Genomic DNA, 7,604 nt, shown 5'->3' with positions numbered 1-7,604 from the left:
TTTTTTTTTTTTTTTTTTTTTTTTTTTTCCATCGAACGTGCACGCTCGCGTGCGTGTGCGCCGCGACAAGTTAACGAGCGCGATATTCGCTCGAGTCTCGACACCGCCACCGCCGCCGCCGCCGCCACCACCACGCGAGGCAAATGGCCAATGGCCAATGGCCTCGATTCACCACGCGAGACCAGCTTGTCTGCCCTCGCGTGACACTCGAACAGGCTGTCGCCTGTGGAAACGAGCCCCCCTCCCCCACAGGAAAAAGTTTAGATCCGTAACCGACCTTATTTGCCGGCCGAGTAGCTGCCTTATTCTCCCTGTTAATTAAGGTAATTGCCCCCGGTTCGAACGAACGTTTCATATCGGCGGCTATTTTTCAACCCGTCTATCGATCGGCAAGCCTTCTTTCTTCTTTTTTGTTTTTGTTTTTGTTTTTTTTTTTTCATTAACAAACGAGGGCCAATCGGGGGAAAATTCGAGCGATATTATTGGGATATTTTAGGGGGAGGAGGGGAGGCCTCGCAGGGGAATGGAAATTTTAATCGAGGGGGTTGGAAATTGATTCGAAACGAAGCCGTCGCGTCGCCACACTCTTCATCGCCGGCGAACTGTTGCGAATTTTTAACGAAGGTGATAACTAGCTCGTGCGTCACCCGGGTGAACGAACACGAACCTCGGGAAGAGAGAGAGAGAGAGAGAGAGAGAGAAAGAAGAAAGGAAGAAAAAGGAAAAAGGTAGCCACGCTCGGGGAATGTTCAGAATTTGTAAATGGAAGCGTGTTTAAGTGTTATCCGTGGAATTTCACTCGTTCAACTTTCACTGGGGGCCAGACGAAAACTAAAAAAAAAAAGGGAAAAGAGAAAAAAGAGATCGGGGAAGTTTGAACGACGTCAACGCCCCCCGCCTGCACATACACACACACACATACACACACACATACGCACACAAGTCGAGCAGTTTCTTTTCTCTGTGGCCCCTCTGGGTGAAAATTCACCGTTGAAACTTTACCGGGGTAATATTTAATCCGCGACTCGGTGTCGATCGATGGACGAAGAATATCGAGCGCAAGTTTAATTTTCTCCCCTTTCTTCGCTCGATCAATAGAATTTTTAATGCTAAATTATTTATTTCCACGTACGGATACATGTACTTTCAAAATTTCTTTCGAAGAAAAAAAAAAGAAAGAAAGAATAAGAAGAAGAGAAGGAGGAGGAGGAGGAGGAGATCGATTCCAAGAGTTGAAATTCCTTATACGTACGATATTTTACGACGAGCGGGGGGACAAAAGCAAAAATGATGGCAACGTGATCGGCCATTTTCGATCGCGAGGAGGCCGATCAACGACACGTCTATCCGACAAACCGACTCGTTATCATCCGGCAGCCCATTACGATCGGCGTGATCGCGGCGTTCCTCGCGTCGAAGGGGCACGTTTTTCGTGCGGCTCGCGATCGTTTCGCGGAAAGGTGGGCGCAGAAAAAGGTGAGCGCGAGCAACACGCAAGGCGAGGAGGGCCCCGTGGCGTGTGGAGAAGAGGGGGCCGTGCTGAAAAATGTCGAAAATAATTGAGTCGAACGGCCTCGCTCTTCCGAGTTGTTTGCTACAACTCGGCATGGTCGACCGCTCCGCCATAAAAGCGTTCCGCGTCGAGGAAAAAGCGGCGAGCCGCGTTTTGCCGCGACCGGATCAAGAGCAGGATCAGACCGGAATTCCTAAAGTTTGTTATTCCGTTTCGGCAAGAAGAATACCTGCTGTCGGAAAGTTGCGACTGCTTAGCGTGAACTGCACGGCTCGAAAATTCTCGTTTCCCCTCGTTGCTCGTTTGTCTCGTATAAAATTATAAGAAGAGTCGGCGTAGAGATCATTATATGAGCGAACTTGTACGATTTAATTGGTGTAAAGATTACGGTAAATTAATTAGATGTGAATAAAGGACAAGCGCGTGTTAGATTTGATTTGATTATTCATTACTCGTTACAACAGTGAAAGAATGTTAGTCTTTTTAGAAGAAGTAAATAGCTTGAATCGCTATCGTCGAGTAAAAACTTTTTCTAGATCGCAATAATAACGATTTTATTTTAAGAAAAGACTTATTTCGAAAGAATTTTTGTAACGCACGCTTTCCTTCCACACACGTTCGCTTCGTATAAATTCTTTCTTTCCTTTTTTTTTCAGTTTTTTTTCTTTCTTGCCTTTTTTAAGACACTTTTCTAAGACACGTTCGGAATTTTAAACCGCCCAATTTCGACCGCTCGAACCGCAACGAACAATCCCATCATAGATATATATATGTGTGTATGTGCGTGTAAAGCATACGGGAAATGATACGATGATGTGAATTTCTGGCAAATAACGAGGTTCATTAGCGTCAAAATTTATGACGTATTTACCGATAACGAACCCATCCGAAGCAACCGGAAACAATCCGAAATCGGCGAATTCCTCGCGTGAGATACATAATACAGGGGAGGAGGAGGGAGGATCGCGATGGCATCGAGAATTTCCACGAGATAGAACGATTTTCAGAACTTTGGCCGGGTTATCAGGGAGGGAGGAGTAAGTTGGTGTAAAAACCGGCTACGTGTCTCGAAATAAACATTCTCCGCGAGCGTGTCTTCCGCATCAGGCTTCAAACGTGGCGCGCGGAATTTTCCTTCCACCGTTCCTTCTTCTCTCAATTTCTCTTCTTTTCCTTCCTTTTTCTCCTCCCCCCCCCCTCTCCCCTTTTTCTCTTTTCTCGAATTTCTGCGCCACGAGTCGAGAGCCTCGCGAAACCACTCGCCTATTCACCCTGTGCGCTCGAATTTCAGCGCTGCTCTCCTTAAGCTGGTTTCGCGTTATCTGCACAACGTTCTCGTCGCACAACTGCGTCTCAAAGTTGTTCATAAAAAGAAAAAGAAGAGGAGGAGAAGGAAGAAGAGAGAGAGAGAGAGAGAGAGAGAGATCTGAAAATCTTCTCTCTATTTTCTTAAGAACGAGAGAAACAAGGAGGGAAGTGAAAAGAAGAGGGTGGCGAAAAGGCGGTAGAGGTAATATTCGTCTATTCGTTAAGGAAGTCGAAAGTCCGTGACTGTTGGTGGCGAAAAATGCTCGCTGATATTAAGGGAAGCGACGATGGGAGCGCGGAAAGTTTGTCAATTTGTCGGGGAGCGGAAGTGGCTGCGGCCTCCTCGCGCAGGCCCCAGAAGTGCTCTTAAAGCCGTTCCACATTTTCACGGTATTATGTCTGTGCGGCTTCCCCTACCTTCGCGGTAGGAGAGCGTGCTTACGTAGTCGCGGCCAAGTATGCGGCCAATGTCTTGCTCTTGGAATACTTGGGATCTCTGGTTGGCAATTTCCAGTTATCTCGAGCGTTTTCCTCGCCGACGCGTTGCCACTCCATGATTCCTTCCGTGTTTCCTCCCGTTATCAACCGCGAAACCGGTGTTCGACTCCGTATCGCCTCGTATTGTTACGATAAAATCGTATCTAACGTGTTCGCGTCCTGGCTTTTTCGAATATTTTTCATATTTCGCTGGAGCGATTTTTTCCAATTTTTGTTTAATGGAAAGAAAAATATTCCCGAGAATTTTCGCTAATTTTAATTGGAAAATCTTGCGCTCGAGTATCGGGATTATTTAAGGTAACGCGTGCAAATGGAAAGTGCATCCTCGTGACAAACTCTCGTTACGTCTCGTTTCATTTAAAACGCGAGGGACGAGGGATGGTTGAACCATCCGCGGGTATATAAAAATATACTCGCTCGTATATTCGATATCGTCGCCGTAGGGAAGGCGAAGTTACTTTCGTAGATACGGTGCGATATCTTGGCGGGCGTACAGGGAAATCCTCCGCGGAATACACCGACTCCCGTTTCACGTTGAAAATGTCTCCTAGACGACGGTGAAACGTTCGTCTTGTCTTCTTCCCGACGTACAAAAATCGTCGATCCCCGCGATACGGATTCACCTTTATCCTTTATCGTCTCGAATTCGGAACGTTTGTTAAACGCGTTAAGGACAGGAGATCGATCGAAAGAAACTTTTCCTCTTAGATAGACGCGATTCTAATTCTAATAAAATGAATCGTATATATTTTATTTCATTTCCAAAATTTTCGAATCAATTGTTTCCACAATAAGTCTCGTAACGATTTTCTCTTACTTTTCTGAATAATGCGCAAAATAAAATAAATATGCAAATGCCAGAATCGAACGATACAATCCACCAAAGTCACGAGCAATAGTTGATATCTATTTAATTCTCCATTAGCTCGTATCCAAACCGCCGCCCAATTCGGCGCAATCTCGACTCAGGCCCGACCGACAATTCAAAGTTAAGCGAACGTCAATTACAGCTAAACTCGCGCCGCCACACTCCATTCCATACCACGCTCGATTTATCTCGGCGCAAAACCTAATCCATCCTCGATTCCTACGTGCCTCGATTCCCTCTCCTCGTTTAATTCGACCGAATATTCGTAAGCTAAAAATCTAAAATCTCCCCGTATCGAATCTATCGTTTATCGCGGCGAAGGGAAAGGGAACAACCGTTGGACGGTTCTTCCAATGCTCTTCCAGACGATTCAGAAAACGTTTCTCCTGGAGAAAAATGCCAGCGCTTGGGATGAGAAATATCTGATATACGAGCGGGAAACCTAGCTTATGTCTCTTTCCTATATCGCTATCTTTTCACCGGATTCAGTTACCTCTCTCTCTCTCCTCTTCCATAAAGGAAGCCAATTGTTATGCGCGCACGCTGAAGACGTTCCACACGCAATTCAACCGTTATCGGCTCGACTCTGGTTACCCCCCCCCTTTCCAGCGAATCGATAAAATTTAATTCGTCCGCGACCTATGCTCCCGCCTCGGGCGCCACGCTTTGTTGCGAACGGCCTCGTTAACCGTTCCGCGGATTTCGCAAGGAGAACAGGGCCGAAACTGGGTCTCCGCGCGGTCTAATGGCGGACTGGATGAACCATTGTTCGCGGAAGAATCGATCGTTTTCACGGGAAACGGATCTAACTCGTCGAAACGAAATTCACAATGGTTTGTCTCGGTGGTGTGTGGTATATAAATTAGGAAAATTGTTGTTAATTTTTCCGAAGAAATTCTTCCATTTCTCTTTTGAAATAATATATATATCGTCTTTTTTTTCGATTTCGATCTTCTGGATCTCGTTCTCAAAATTTTACCATTTTCTTGAGATGGCTCTTGATTTTTTGAAATGGATATATGTTTTTCCCAAAAATTCAATTGTCAAAATTTTATTCTAATCGATATTGAGGACAGAAAATACTATGTAGACAAATGTCAAGAGCGACAAACAGGGACAAATATAACAAGATTGGAAAGATTTTTTGACGAGGAAGTCGCGCCGCGACTGATGGATATCGGAAAGGGGGGAGAACGGTATATCAGGAATCTCGGCCAGCGGAGAAGATCGGCGATATCGTCGGATTTGGATTTATGCGGCGGTTATCGGGAAAACGTCAGGTCTCGAGGCGCGTCGAGGCGATAGAGGATAGAAAACGTACCGTTGATTCGCGGTAATGATAAAAACGTGGCGCGCGATAACGAATTATATTTGCCCGGTTTCGAATTCGCCTTGTTGCGCTCGAATATTTCTGAGTCGCGCAAGTGACACCGTATAAATTGAAACGGGGAGGGGGCCGGTGGAGGAGGAGGATGTTTCGAGGCTCCCGGCGGCACATTATATAAAGTGCAATTAAATTTTATCGATACTGTGAATTATGTTGTAATCGTTTTCCGATAGCCGACCGTCAGCCCGATGCCCGCAACGGCTGGATTCTCTCTCTCTCTCTCTCTCTAATATCGCTCTAATCTGCCGGTGATCTCGATATAATGATCGGTAATAATTAAACGCGCGTTAGAAATTCGTTACGAGGGCACCGTTTCGGATCCGCGGATTTCTTGTCCGTGGAAACTTGCCGCTTCGTCGAATCGTTGCCATATCGTCATTTTCGTCGCGTTTTGTTGTATCGCGCGTGTGAAATGTTCGATGACGATGATGATGATGATATGCGTTTCAACGTTCGTCTGTGTAGCGAAATTCGTTGGATATATGCTGGTGCACGGGTTATATTGAAAAGTGTGAAGGAAGGAAAAATTGTGAAAGTAAATATGAAAGGTTTGAGATCTTCCTTTCTTCTCAATTCATGAATCTAGAGATAGGATTCAATTATTAAACTTAAGCGACGAAAATTATCGACCATTATTCTCGATGAGTATCGCAAGAGTGCCTATCAACATTGAGAAAAATTCAAGAAGATAATTGCAAGATCTATATTCAACGCATCGAACCGTACAATTATCTTTGAAAAAAAAAAAGAGAAACGATTTTTCTCGCATTGCACCGCAATTAAGCCGACGATAACAATCGAGGATAGACTCGAAACCTGCGATTATTCGCTACACGATGTCGCAACGTTTAGGCGTGGTCCTCCATAAGAACCCACCGCGTCTGTGGTGGATCTAGGATCTGAACTGGATCGTGATTGCACACACACACACACACACACACATTCTCTCTCTCTCTTCGAACAATATTCTTATGCAATGGAGGAGAATCGTGCGCGACGCCGTTTAATACAGCTCCTCGACAAGGGGGCAGAGAGCGCGGAAAATGGAGGCACGTTGCCCGATCCATCTTCCGCGTTCAAGTTTATCTCGAGAATTTCATTTCACGGTTTACGTGGCGGTTGTTCCACAGCCGCGCAAGGACAGACACCGCCTCTTCTTCTCGTTGTTACACCGCCGCTCCGTGTAATTCCGTCTCCGAAATTCGAAATTCGAGGCAACCAGGAGGGGCCCTCCACGGGGGGGGTTGGGAAAATGGCGAAGAAATTAGGGATCGAGGTCGGGTTTTTTTCTTTTTTTTTTCTTTCTTTCTTTCTTTTCTTCACCCTCGTCCGCGTTCTCGGGTTTCACGGGGGGTCGATGGAAAACTTGGGAACGTCGAGAAAGTTTCTGGTTGCTCGTCGAGCCTCGAATTCCTCGTGTTTCCTCTGTTGCCCCTCCCTTCCCCCCGAAACGCTGACTGAAGAGTCTCCAAGCGTGGGGCGACTCGTTAGGGCGAGTTACGAATTAACGCTCGGCGAGCCAACGACGACGAATTTTCCAGGCTACGTAAGCTCTTTATAGCGGTAACACACACATTTTGTTGCACGTATCACGCATAATGAATAGGGAGATGGTTTATTGATATCGACGATCGATACGCGAGGATACGAAGATTTTCACTCGTTTCAGTTTAGATCATTGCGAATTTTGTATTCTTTTTTTTTTTTTTTTTTTTTTATTTTTTATTTCTCCATGGTGGATTAGAGCGTAGAATGGGATGTTCAACGCGTATATCCTGCGCTGGGAAATCCTCGATGTATTATGTAGAGCGGTATTTTTTGTCACGTTGTATTTGCCATTGTAAATCAACGCATCGCCATATGTCGCAGTTTGCGTACGATTGGCCCCCGCAAATAAATTCTCTCTACCGTAACAGGCCAGATTTGCGGGTCTGTGTTAACTGAGCGCTTATCCTCTGTTTTTACCCTTAAAATCGTCCACCATTTTGTTGTCATATGCGATACATATGGCCTTTTTTAAAGAGAGAGAG

Source organism: Apis laboriosa, unplaced genomic scaffold (assembly GCF_014066325.1).
Source record: "Apis laboriosa isolate Shangri-la unplaced genomic scaffold, ASM1406632v1 scaffold14686_cov152, whole genome shotgun sequence".
NCBI classification, from domain to species: domain Eukaryota; kingdom Metazoa; phylum Arthropoda; class Insecta; order Hymenoptera; family Apidae; genus Apis; species Apis laboriosa.
The sequence above is the reverse complement of the archived record's forward strand: the minus strand, read 5'-3'. Positions refer to the sequence as shown.